This window comes from Babylonia areolata, chromosome 18, assembly GCF_041734735.1.
Source record: "Babylonia areolata isolate BAREFJ2019XMU chromosome 18, ASM4173473v1, whole genome shotgun sequence".
Classification (NCBI taxonomy): domain Eukaryota; kingdom Metazoa; phylum Mollusca; class Gastropoda; order Neogastropoda; family Buccinidae; genus Babylonia; species Babylonia areolata.
In genome coordinates, this window is record NC_134893.1 from 2,963,429 (window position 1) to 2,978,216 (window position 14,788).

A 14,788-nucleotide genomic window follows, 5' to 3' on the forward strand; every position below is an offset into this window, starting at 1 on the left:
CGCGAACCTCCCACCAATACCCCCCCTTAACCCCCCTTTTTCTCTCCCTTCCAATCCTCTCTCCTTTTCCCTCCTCTTTCTCCCTTCTTCCCTATCTCTACCTCCCCCCCCCTTCTCTCTCTCTCTCTCTGTTGCGTGACAATGCGTCAGTCTAATCAACACCCAACGCTCCGGGAAAAAACAACAGTTCCAATTAGCATGGACGTGTGTACACAGCAAGGTGAAAACATCAGTGACGTTGCCTGTTCCTGTCTGCCTCTGGTTACGTTATGTGTGTGTACGTCAGTGTGTGAGTGTGTGTATGCGTGAGTGAGTGAGTGAATGTGTGTGTGTGTGTGTGTGTGTGTGTGTGTGTGTGTGTGTGAGTGAGTGAGTGAGTGGGTGAGTGAGTGAGTGATTGAGTGAGTGTGTGTGAGTGAGTGAGTGAGTGAGTGTGTGTGTGTGTGTATGTGAGTGAGTGAGTGAGTGAGTGAGTGTGTGTGTGTGTGTGTGTGTGTGTGTGTGTGTGTGTGTGTGTGTGTGTGTGCTCTCACCCCGAAAAGCGCGAGCCAGAGGCTCAGGCCGGGGGTACGAACCACAACAAGAACTGGGCTGGGCGCATTAATTTTACACCCTGCACCCCCCTCGCCCCCCCCCCCCCTCGCGATTTGGTCTGGATACAAAGTCTTTCGGATGCGGCGATTGCAATAGCCCGAATGACTCTTACTGCACTAAGATATACTGATGATACACAACACAACACGACACTGACTACACTGCATGCACAACATCAGACAAATACCAAAGCAAGACCAACACATAACACAACGCAATGCAATACACACACACACACACACACACACACACACACACACACACACACACACAGAAGACGAAGAAGAAGAAGAAGAAGAAGAAAACAGCAAACAACAACAACAACAAAAACAAAATCCCAACAACGACAAAAACACAAAATTGCCCATGGCATCTTCTTGCGTTGACACCTGTGCAGCATTCTAGTATCTTCCCAAATAAACATTTTTGCCTACATCCAGACAACATGATCAAAGCTAAGCAGTATGGTAGCAAAACAAACCAAGAAACAAAAACAACAGACCTACAATAATTATAATACAGTTACAATACAGTGCTATCCTACAGTACAATACAACCTTTTATACGATACGACATGATACGAATCAAAACTCTTGTTTTAAACGTTTTCGCCTACATCCTAACAACACATGATGATAACTGTAGCTAAACACAACAACATGAGGCCTACAACACAGCACGGTTACAGTATTAATACAGTACAGTGTAACCTATGTTAGGACACAACACCATATGCTTTCAAACTGTGTCGGTGGAGGCACTGAGAATCCCCTGGTACTTTGTGGTGGAAAGGCCCGACACTCGCAGCCGCAGGACAAGGGCGGACAATCCCGTCACACTCTCTGGTTGTCTCCCTTCCTCTGTGTCGCCTCGGTTATTCTGCACACACACACACACACACACACACACACACACAAAGAGAGAGAGATAGCGCGCGCACACACACACACACACACACACACACACACACACACACACACACACACACACACACACACACACAATGAAACACATTGTGATAATAGGACCGGAAGATTTCGTAAACAATTCCACTTACAGTGTACTCTTTCTATTTTGATAATCAAAACAATAAAATCTAGATAAGTATACGACTGGCAAATAAGTATATGACTGGCAATGGTCACAATCATGGCACACCATCATGGTGGAACGCTAGCACGTGTTGTGCATGCAGTCAAGAGATAGTTAAACCCTTGACCATGCAGTCAAGAGATGGTTAAACCCTTGACCATGCAGTCAAGAGATGGTTAAACCCTTGACCATGCAGTCAAGAGATGGTTAAACCCTTGACCATGCAGTCAAGAGATGGTTAAACCCTTGACCATGCAGTCAAGAGATAGTTAAACCCTTGACCATGCAGTTAAGAGATGGTTAAACCCTTGACCATGCAGTCAAGAGATGGTTAAACCCTTGACCATGCAGTCAAGAGATGGTTAAACCCTTGACCATGCAGTCAAGAGATGGTTAAACCCTTGACCATGCAGTCAAGAGATGGTTAAACCCTTGACCATGCAGTCAAGAGATGGTTAAACCCTTGACCATGCAGTCAAGAGATAGTTAAACCCTTGACCATGCAGTCAAGAGATGGTTAAACCCTTGACCATGCAGTCAAGAGATAGTTAAACCCTTAACCATGCAGTCAAGAGACGGTTAAACCCTTAACCATGCAGTCAACAGATGGTAAAACCCTTAACCATGCAGTCAAGAGATGGTTAAACCCTTGACCATGCAGTCAAGAGATGGTAAAACCCTTGACCATGCAGTCAAGAGATGGTTAAACCCTTAACCATCAAGACAAAAAGCAGCGAGCGACCGGGAGCGCGAAAACACCGCACACATACGCAGTGTTTATGTTAGAGATAGATAGATAGATAGATAGAGAGAGAGAGAGAGAGAGAGAGAGAGAGAGAGAGAGAGAGACAGAGAGAGAGAGAGAGAGAGAGAGAAAGAGAGATTAGGAATTGTTGCGCGGAGAAAAAAAAATCCATTCGTATTTTCTAAAGTCCTTGTCTTTGGAAATCTTACTTCAGATAACCCACGCGTGTGCTGTAATGTGTGTGTGTGTGTGTGTGTGTGTGTGTGTGTGTGTGTGCGCGTGTATGTGCGCGCACGCATGCGCCGCGCTTGCCTGCATTCAGCGCACACCGCTTGCGCGCGTATGCCCGTACGTCTGTTATGGCACTCTTACAGAAACATTACACCATAAAACTAATGAATCATTTCACATTTCTGCCACAAAGCGGAGGAAGTTTAAAAAAAATTTAAAAAAAGAAAAAGAAGGAAAAAGAAGATCTAATCTCTACTCAAGACGACGCACGTGCAAGCAAGATAACCTCTGCCCGCCACAGGTCAGAAAATTAAACATCTGTAACGGTCAACACAGAAGGGGAAAAAAGTCGTTGTCTTTGTTTGGCCAACAACAAAGTCCCCAGATGACTCTCAGTGCAGTGTAAGGCCACTTCTGAAAGTCCGGAAAGGTTATTGTCTGCTTCGAAGCGTTGACGTCTCTTTTGTGATGTCATCCACTTGTACAGGCTAATTGTCAGTGTCGTAACTGGCACTGTATGTAGAGGACTTGACAGAAAACGGAAGGAAAAAAATAATTGAATACAGCTCTTTGTTGTTAGCTTTGTCAAGATCTTTCACGTAATGCATGTTCATTGTTTGGTGGTGACACTCACACATGTTACAGAGTGCATAGCTATTTATTAATGTGCGTCTCTCTCTCTCTCTCTCTCTCTCTCTCTCTCTCTCTCTCTTCCCTACACCCCTCAGTCAATCATACTGACGAACAAAGCGTTAACCCAGTGGACTAGTGAATCTTGGCAAAGGTCAGGTCAATGTGGTATCCGCCAGTTTAACTGCAGTTCCTACTTTTGTGCGTTCTTTACAACGATGTCACTGATTCTGCTGACCAAAGGTTATCGATATAATTCCAAGAGGAAGAAGAAGTCATAAAGAATGCTATTCTGCTGACCAAAGGTTATCGATATAATTCCAAGAGGAAGAAGAAGACCTCATAAATAATGTTATTCTGCTGACCAAAGGTTATCGATATAATTCCAAGAGGAAGAAGAAGTCATAAAGAATGTTATTCTGCTGACCAAAGGTTATCGATATAATTCCAAGAGGAAGAAGAAGTCATAAAGAATGTTATTCTGCTGACCAAAGGTTATCGATATAATTCCAAGAGGAAGAAGAAGTCATAAAGAATGTTATTCTGCTGACCAAAGGTTATCGATATAATTCCAAGAGGAAGAAGAAGTCATAAAAAATGTTATTCCGCTGACCAAAGGTTATCGATATAATTCCAAGAGGAAGAAGAAGTCATAAAGAATGCTATTCTGCTGACCAAGGGTTATCGATATAATTCCAAGAGGAAGAAGAAGACCTCATAAATAATGTTATTCTGCTGACCAAAGGTTATCGATATAATTCCAAGAGGAAGAAGAAGTCATAAAGAATGTTATTCCGCTGACCAAAGGTTATCGATATAATTCCAAGAGGAAGAAGAAGTCATAAAGAATGTTATTCCGCTGACCAAAGGTTATCGATATAATTCCAAGAGGAAGAAGAAGTCATAAAGAATGTTATTCTGCTGACCAAAGGTTATCGATATAATTCCAAGAGGAAGAAGAAGACCCCATAAAGAATGTTATTCTGCTGACCAAAGCTTATCGATATAATTCCAAGAGGAAGAAGAAGTCATAAATTATGTTATTCTGCTGACCAAAGGTTATCAACCCAACGCGCTTAGTCAGGCCTTGAGAAAAAAAAGAAGAAAAAAAAGAGGTAAATGAATATCTATATATAGTAGTAGTAGTATATATATATATAATAAAAACAAACAAACAAAAAACAAAACAACAACAACAAAAAACAACAACACCTTTTCTTTTAATTCTGACCAAAGGTTATCGATATAACTCCAAGAGGAAGAGGACCTAATACAGGATGGCCACTGACATTCTGACCTGTATGTAACCACAGTCTTCCCTCACTGAGAGAGAGAGAGAGTGTGTGTGTGTGTTGTGTGTGTGTGTGTGTGTGAGAGAGAGAGAGAGGAGGGGGGGAGAGAGGGGATGACAGGCTGGATCTCTGTGGGACACAGGCCTACTTGTTAGCAACAGTCAAGGGAAACATGAAATCCTCATGGTGAATCAGAACATGGGAACACTAACAGAGAACAACTTGATAAGTTGGATCAATTCATAATATTTTAGCGTGCCGTCGCGTGCCTAAAAAAATTATCATTTAGATAATACACTGATGATGTTGTTACTGTCATCAACTCACACACACACACACACACACACGCACGCACGCACAGTGATACACACACACACACACACACACACACACGCATACACAGTGACACACACACACACACACATACAGATGTATCGTGATGAAAAGAAATACAAATACAAAATATATATCTTGCTCCTTGACTCTTTAGTCATTCGGATGAGACGATAAACCGAGGCCCGTTTACAGCATGCACTTAGCGCACGTAAAAAAACAACTTTTCATCACAACAGGTTTCTCTGTGTGAAATTCGGGCTGCTCTCCCCAGGGAGAGCGCGTTGCTACACTACAGCACCACCTATTTTTTGGGTTTTTTTCCCTGCGTGCAGTTTTAATCGTTTTCCCTATCGAAGTGGATTTTTTCTACAGAATTTTCCAGGTACAACTCTTTCGTTGCCGTGGTTTTTTTTTTTTTTAAAAAAAATTTTTTACGTGCGCTAAGTGCATGTTGCACACGGGACCTCGTTTACCGTCTCATCCGAATGACTAGCGTCCAGACCACACTCAAGGTCTAGTGGAGGGGGAAAATATATCGGCAGCTGAGCCATGATTCGAACCAGCGCGTTCAGATTCTCTCGCTTTCTATGCGGACGCGTTACCTCTAGGCCATCACTCCACTGTGAATATATGATGGATTACAATCATTTGCTGATTTCATAATCAAGACTATTTTTGTACTGTACTCGAAGTTCAAATCTTTATCAAGCAAATAACAGCCATGCGGAAAAGCATGCATACATCGCCGGATTGGCAAGTCTGTTTATTAGGCCTACATTGTTTAAAGGGAAGTTTTTGGGCTGGCCTTTGTTTCATGATACCGGTGTCAGTGTGACTTGTTCCAGGCACGTCACAGCCCCCCCCCCCTGCCCCCCCGGGGCAAAAGCTGAGGGGAAGCGATAAGGTAAGGGGCCTGCCGGTCGTGGGAGTTATGTGCCCTCAGTCAGTGCCGGCCGCCCTTACAATGAGGAAGTCAGGGGGTTCTTTGTTTGGTGTGTGTTCAGTTCGTGATGATGACTGACGACGTACTGTACGATGACGACGACGAGGAGAATGTGCTGTTCAGTTCGTGATGATGACTGACGACGTACTGTACGATGACGACGACGAGGAGAATGTGCTGTTCAGTTCGTGATGATGACTGACGACGTACTGTACGATGACGACGACGAGGAGAATGTGCTGTTCAGTTCGTGATGATGACTGACGACGTACTGTACGATGACGACGACGAGGAGAATGTGCTGTTCAGTTCGTGATGATGACTGACGACGTACTGTACGATGACGACGACGAGGAGAATGTGCTGTTCAGTTCGTGATGATGACTGACGACGTACTGTTCGATGACGACGACGAGGAGAATGTGCTGTTCAGTTCGTGATGATGACTGACGACGTACTGTACGATGACGATGACGAGGAGAATGTGCTGTTCAGTTCGTGATGATGACTGACGACGTACTGTACGATGACGAGGAGAATCCACTGTTATCATGTATCAGTCTCCTGCAGCCGCAGCTGTTGTTATTATTGGGAAAACTACAATACTTGCTGATTTTTTTAATTTCATTTTTGTTTTTTTGGTTGTCATCGAGTTTTATTTTCACTGACACACACACATACTGACACACTGGCACACATACACACACACACACACACACACACACACACACACACTGTCACACACACCGACCCCCCCCCCCACACCTCTTTATACCATAACTATTCAACTCGACATGCGAACCAGCGTCCTTCTCTCTCTCTCTCTCTCTCTCTCTCTCTCTCTCTCTCTCAATTCTGACTTTTGACCAAAAGAGTAAACCATACACAATGCAGCGAACTTCAGTTTAGTGTGTTGGCGGGAAAACGGAAAAGCAAAACAGGTGCGTGCGCGGAAAGAGAGAGAGAGAGAGAGAGAGAGAGAGAGAGGGGTGGGGGGGGGGGGGGAGAGACTCTTGTGCAACAACCCCACACACCTCCGCGTTATCATGATTGCACTGCACTGACACCCCTCCCTCTCCTCCTCCCCCCTCTTCCTTTGATGTAATCGCCCGGCGTTTCTTTGGGGACGTGTGTAGGGGGAAGGGGGGGGGGACTTGGGAGTTTTGGGGGGCGGAGGGGGAGGTGGTGGTGGTGGTGAGGAAACGCTTAAAAAGTTGGGGTTTTGTGTGTGTGTGTGTGTGTGTGTGTGTGGGCAGGACGAGGGGGAATGGGGTGGGCAAAGTGGAGGAATTTTCGCTCCAGAGTTACCAAGCAATGATATTGCATGATTGGGAGTGCTGTCAGGTGAGGGGGGGGGGGGGGGAGATTGGAAGTGGAACGTGGGAATTTGAACACACACACACACACACACACACACACAGAACCACAGCATGTCACACACACACACACACACACACACACATTCCCTTAATTCAGGGTGACGCACGCCGAATGTGCCGACATGAATGGTACGGGGTTCCGGATGTCGCAATACCACCTTGTTCCCCCCTCCCTCCACACCACTCCTAACCCCCCCCCCACCCCCACCCCCCAAAAAAAACAAACAAACAAAAACCAAAAAAACCCACCCCCAAAAACCGCTTTTCATCGCTGTTACCACACAAAACTGGGACTGGTTTACTGTTCGGTTGCAATGCAGCGGGATTGGTCCGAATGCTATTGTTGTCTCTCACGTACCAGTGTGTCTTTGAGGAATGCGCGTGTTCGTAATCATTCTTCACAGTAGATAATGAAGGAGATTAGCTTCCAACCCCCCTCCCCTCTCCCGACACACACACACACACACACAAATGCACATGTATTAAAATTCCTGCTGTATTTGTGTATATTTGCTAAAATTTTTGTTTGTATTTGTTCTTCATGTACCCCTTCCCCCCACTCCCCCTCACCTCCCCTATAAATCGTGACACCAGTAAACTTAGTAATAAAGACATATTATCATGTTCCGTCATATTATCATTGCTTCGAGAATTTAGATCTCAACTACAGCTTCTCTTCACCACCCTCACCCCCCCCTCCCCCGCCACCCCCTCCCACCCCCCATATCTCACCCCCTCCACTATATTGATCAGCCCCTCTCCTTTGACAAATACGGACACTGATAAAATGGAACGCATTAAATTTTATGGACAGCTTTACTTTCAGTACAATCAGGACAACCAAGAAGGCTAACAGGACAACCAAGAAGGCTAACAGGACAACTAACAGGACAACCAAGAAGGCGAACAGGACAACCAAGAAGGCGAACAGGACAACTAACAGGACAACCAAGAAGGCGAACAGGACAACCAAGAAGGCGAACAGGACATGACACGCAATGGCGGGTCACGTCGTTAATATTGCAAGCTTATGTACATAGCTGGATAGAAATGGAGAGTAATCATGCAGCAGCTCATGCAGAGGATCCACATTATATGTAGGCCTAGGTCAGTGCCCCCCGGCTCGCTCAGTCTTCGTGGACAAGCAGTGGTCAGCGTGGTGGAACGGGTGACTTGCGACAGAAAACGGCCATTCTACTCTACTTGTTCTCTGGTTGTACCAACGGGCGGAGGTTAGGGTCTACCCAAGGAGAGGTGCGCCATCTGATCAGAATCATGGTTTGTGTGCGTGCTAGCCAGTCTGGGCAAATCAGTTCGGGTCTAATTGGTCTGGGTGTCAGTCGCCGCGAGGTTAGGTTAAACAAAACCAACCAACCAAACAAACAAACAAAAAAAGCTTGTTAAAAGGTCCTGTAGCCTTTAATTAAGGGCCAAAGTGGCAATGAATTCATATCCGCTGTGTGTGTGTGTGCTCCAACTTAGATACCAACTGCACTTGGTCCAATCTAGATATAAAATGCATTTGTGCTCCACTCTAGATACTGAGTACACTTGCTCCAACCTAGATACCAACTGCAATTGCTCCAGTCAGGATATTTTACTGCAGCTGCTCAATTTTTAGAGATCAACTGCTTTCTCTCTCTCTCTCTCTCTCTCTCTCTCTCTGTCTCTCTCTCCATTCCGGTCACACTGCTCGCTGACTGTCAGTGCCGCACCGTTTAGGGCAGCACTTAAAAACCGTGCCCTGGGGCCGGGTGGCGTACCCGGTTGTCACGTTATAATCAAGCATGTCCCACCATCCACCCCGCGTTGAAGTGGCTGTTCCCACCCACACCCCACCCCCACCCCCGGGCCCCCCGCACCCTGCCATAACCCCCCCCCCCACCCTCGCCCTCCGGCCTTCTTACGACACCCTCCCCGCCCCCCCACCCCACTCGATTCTTCGAGACCTTCCCTGTTAGCTAACTGCCTCAGAGTCACCCCTTATCCCCCCTGGCCCTGCCCCCTCCCTCCCCCCCCCCACCCCGTTCTCGTTTTCCACACTGTCCCGACCTCCCTCCATCATCCTGTCTCCCCCCCCCCACCCACCCCGCCCCCTTACTTCTCCTGTGCTCAGCCTGACCTCCTCCAACGCCCCCCACCCCCCACCCCCAACCACGCCCACCTCTCCCCTCCTCCAGCCTCCCACCACCCTAACCTCCCACCACACCACCCCTCCTCCTCACGTCCACCCCACGCCCCTCCCGAGAAAAAACCCCCAAAAACCCCCAAAACAAAAAAACCAACCAAACAAAAAAACAACAAAAAACAAAACCACCTTCTGTCGTGTTTCTGGTGGGTGATACGTCATGTTGGGGAAAAAACGTCACTATTCATCTACACTACAGTCGCTGTTCTCTCTCTTTATCTCTCTCTCTCTCTCTGTGTGCCTGTGCGTCTGTCTGTCTGTCTGTCTCCCCCTCCCTCCCTCCCACTCTCTCTCTCTCTCTCTCTCCGTCCGTCTCTCCCCCCACACCCCCCTCTCTCTCTCAACGTGAATTGACATTACCCACAGGTGTCTTGAAGTGATGTGTCGATACCTTTACGCAGACCAAACACTGAGCTTATATCACAGATTGACATAAGTTTACATATGGGCCAACAGCAAAGTGAGAGCTGTATTATCAATGGTTTCTCCAGTCAATGGGAAATCATTTACAGCTTAGTCTTTTGTGAAGGACTATGACTCTCAAACTAGGAGGTAAAATTGCACTGGCTCTTGGTGCTGCAGCCTTGTGGGCTAGTTGGCCTTTGGGAACCATCCCAACGCCGACTGTCCTAAAAACCCTCTTGGCCGAGAGAGTGGGGATGTAACTTGGGCAAGACACTCTCAACTATAATCAAATTCTAGCCCAAATAGTCGGGACAGCAGTTGCCTCCTCTGCTGTTCTGATGGTCATAGTCGGACACGACTGACTATCACACACGTAGACCAAAATCGTGTGTCCCGGGAAATTTCAGTTCTCGTGCTAAGTGTCCTTAGGTGTATCGGGATGTGTGTGGGGGTGAGGGTGGGTGGAGGGGTGGGGGTATGGGGGGGTGGGGGCTGGGAGGGTGTTAGGAGCAGTTGTCTTGGAAGAATAAACTTATGTCAGATGGAGGAAGGTGGCAGAATGGTTAAGACGCTCAGCTGCCAATACAGAGAGTCCGTGAGGGTGTGGGTTCGAATCCCGCTCTCGCCCTTTCTCCTAAGTTTGACTGGAAAATCAAACTGAGCGTCTAGTGAAAGATGAGACGATAAACCGAGGTCCCGTGTGCAGCACGCACTTGGCGCACTGAAAAAGAACCCATGGCAACGAGAGTGTTGTCCTCTGGCGAAATTACGTAAAATGAAATCCACTTTCATAGGTACACAAATATGTAAGCATGCACTCAAGGCCTGACTAAGCGCATTGGGTTATGCTGCTGGTCAGGCATCTGCTCAACAGATGTGGTGTAGCGTGTATGGATTTGTCCGAACGCAGTGACGCCTCCTTGAGAAAGTGAAACTGAAACTGAAACAGATGATCGTGTCTGTACGTCTGTCCGGCTGTCTTCCCTGTTACAGCTGTGTGTGTGTGTGTGTGTGTGTGTGTGTGTGTGTGTGTGTGTGTGTGTTTGTGTGTGTTTGTGTGAGTGTGTGTGTGTGATGTGTGTACGTGCGCGTGTGTGTGCTATGTGCGTGCACATCTGTATGTCTACATTCATTTACATTCACTTTACTATGCGAGCACGTGCAAGAAATTGTAGATTCAACAGCAAAAAAGTTTGTAAATGCCCGAAACTTGTCAGTCCAAGAAATTTGTGCGAAAATAAAGGCGACTAAAATTTCGATGTCTAATTACGCAAGAATTGCACCAATTAACTAAAATCACACGGACAAAAAAAAAAAAAAAAAAAAAAAAAAAAAAAAAAAAAAATCGAAAACTACAACTGCTTAGAATTGTGTGGCGCGAAAATATTAAGAACTTCGGCTGATCATACGAACGGCTATCAGCTGCACAATGTTCAGTAATTAGCACCAGAAAGTATTTCCTTAACACACTTACGACCATCATATACATGTGCAGCAGCACTAATCAAAATCCTAACACAGGCTAGTTTATTCTTTTAATTTTTTCTGGAATGTTTCACCTGATCACGAATACGTGGGAAACGGACTTTTTGTTCCCCTAAATTTGTTCTGATAATTGTCATGATATAGAAAAAGAAGATAAGATTCCCAACTGTTAATGAAAAAAAAAGAAAAAAGAAAAAAAAAGAAAAGAAAATGATGAGTACTCACCCACCCAGGAGGGCTGCAATACATCAGTGGTCAGTTATTAAAGCGGCATCATATATTACACGATTTCTTTTTCTAACCACTTTGTGTGGCTATTGTGACGGAGGCAGCAGCTGGACATGTCCATCCTGAGTGTACAAAAATAAAATAATAAAATACAATGAAAATAAAACAAACAAAATAAATAAATATATTGACAATTAATAAATAAATAGAATAAACAGAAGGAAACAAACACACACTAGCAAATAAGTCCCCATGCAAAGCAGCTTTCTCACAACCTTTTTAAAAACACGAAAACTTGTCGGCCGCAAACTGCTGCTGAACTGGTCGGTGTTACGTAGCTGTGGGCAGCGCTGGCCACAGACCATGTGGATAAATAAAGCGATCCCACGAGCACCGCTTAAAACTGGCCCTGTACTGAGTCTTTCTTCTTAATCCTCTGCCCAGACCAGACCAGAAGTAAGGGGAAGTGGAGGAGGGAAGGGGGGGGGCGAGGGAGAGGTGGTTGGGGGAGGGGGGAGGGGTCCGGGGTGGAGGGGGGGGGGGAAGGGCGGCGGACACATGGACACGATCCCATGCACTCTGAAATCCCCCAACGTCCCCCCCCCCCCAACACACACGCACACACACACTTACACGCCCACTACCACCCTCCTACTCCCTCCCCCGTGTCTTCACCAACTCCCCCCAACCCCCCCCCCCCCGCCCCCCCGTCCTTCCAGCCCTCAATCATCATATCCACTTCTACACTTCTCCTAACCACCGCCCACATACTCCCTTTTCCCCCTTAAAAAGAAAGAAAAAAAAGCGGTTTCTCTCTGACCTCTGACCTCCAACCAATGAGGATGGAGAGCACTTGGCGCCAAAGTCCGACTGGGTGTCACTGACGTTGAAGCAGGCACTGGGGGTTACACTTCCAGCATGATTATCATGCATATCCAGCAACGCGGAGCCAATGGGCCAGTCTAAATTTAGTGAAACCAGCTAGCGACGTACCTTCAACCAGACCCCCCCCTCCCCCGACCCCCACTACACCACCACCCCCGGCTCGCAAAATCGACCACAAAAAAAAAAAAAAAAAAAAACCAGGCCGAAAGCTTGAATGAACGACGGACTGAAATCACTAAGCGATAAATACCCCTTCTCTCTCCCTTCCCCTCCCCCCCCCCACCCCCTCCACACCTTACCCTCCTTCCTCTTCTCTCTTCCGTTTGCCTCTTGTTAAGTTGGCGGGTGCTCATGAAAAAACGGCTCTTTTGGTTTAAACAGTATTTTATTGGGAACATGTCACAATACAACACAGATATCGATGAACAGGACAACAAGAACATGGAAACGGCTCTTTTTTTTGAATCTATCTATCTATGCACATGCACGCTCATTTCCAAGGATGCCACACTGCATTATTAACCCTCACACCCTTCCACCACACCGCGTTCACACACACACACACACACACACACACACACACACACACACACCCACCACACTGCGTTCACACACACAAACACACACACACACACACACACACACACACACACACACACACCCACCACACTGCGTTCACACACACAAACACACACACACACACACACACACACACAAACACACCCACCACACCGCGTTCACACACACACACACACACACACACACACACACACACACACACACACACACGCCCTCTCCATGTACACACATACAGGTACACACCATGAAAAAAAAAGAAAAAAAAAGAAAAAAAAAGTCTCTCAGTAATTGTTACCCTGCAAACACCACCACAAACACGCAGCTTGTAACTAATGCAATATCGATCGTGGGCAGTTCTATGGTGGTGTCCCCCCCCCCCAACCTCCCCTTCTCTCTATCTCTCCTCCCCTCCCCCACCATGCTCCCCCCCCCCCAACGGCCCCCATTCCTTCACAAAGCTGTAGATAAGGTCAGGGTAATGCTGTTACTTCATGCTTTTAATGATCTTACTCAGAAGAAGTTGGTAAGTGTTGAACAACGTATATATGCCCCTCGTTTTTAGAACAGTTTTCTTATATAAAAAGGGGTTATATTTTGTATTTGTATACGTATTTGCATATATATTTGTATTTCTTTTTATCACAACAGATTTCTCTGAGTGAAATTCGGGCTGCTCTCCCCAGGGAGAGCGCATCGCTACACTACAGCGCCACCCATTAAAAAAAAAAAAAAAATCCTGAGTGCAATTTTATTTGTTTTTTCTATCGAAGTGGATTTTTTCTACAGAATTTTGCCAGGCACAACCCTTTTGCTCCCGTGGGTTCTTTTACGTGCGCTAAGTGCATGCTGCACACGGGACCTCGGTTTATCGTCTCATCCGAATGACTAGCGTCCAAACCACCACTGAAGGCCTAGTGGAGGGGGAGAAAATATCGGCGGCTGAGCCGTGATTCGAACCAGCGCGCTGAGATTCTCTCGCTTCCTTGGCGGACGCGTTACCTCTGGTCCATCACTCCACATTTTATGTATGTCACGTGCTCTCCCGGCGACTGTCTTTTTCTTTTCCATGTGACAGGAAGAGGAGAGACAGAGATTCGGAAGAGATGCATCCAATCAGTACATTTCCCTTAACATTATTTCCATTACAGTTTTCTTTCGCTATTTCCATGAACACAGATTTCTGTCGATATTTCCAATAAATCTCAGGACTTCCGTGGAAAACGTGTAGTTCTGTTGACATTTCCCAAACTGCTTTAGGGGTTCCTAATCGATCTTTTCAATGAATCGTGGGTTTATACCCATAATTTCAATAAATCATATTTCGATTGATATTTCTGATAATCATGGATTTCCAATAAATCATAGTTTTTTATTGGTATTTTTAAAAACATCACGGATTTCTGTCGGCAGTTCTTGGGATTTCCGTCGATATTTTCATTACTTCTTGGTATTTTATCGATATTTTCAATAAATCATGGACTCATGTCGAAATTTCTATCAAATCTTGCGTCTTCTATCGACTTTTACTAATATCTGTCAACAATAAATTTCAACGAATACTGGGAGTTCTGTGAGATTCATATCGAAATTTCTGCCGTGATATGTAACTAATTTTAAAAAAAAATTTCTGTACACCAACAATATATATAGGCTATTAGCTTTCAGCATATTTTAGTGCCGTTTTGGGGAACAGTTAACTGAACCGCAACCTCGTGATCACCGCACAGAGAGAGAGAGAGAGAGAGAGAGAGAGAGGGAAGGTTGAGACGACTTTCG

General features: G+C 45.9%; 1 long non-coding RNA gene across 1 annotated transcript in view; it reads right to left on the minus strand.

The window, feature by feature from the left end:
- Positions 1-916: 916 nt before the first annotated feature.
- LOC143293135 (uncharacterized) overlaps positions 917-14,788 on the minus strand; it is a 59,056-nt gene continuing 45,184 nt past the window's right edge. The window contains exon 3 of the long non-coding RNA XR_013056732.1: positions 917-1,473. This is a non-coding gene — a long non-coding RNA (uncharacterized LOC143293135). The remainder of the gene's footprint in view (positions 1,474-14,788) is intronic.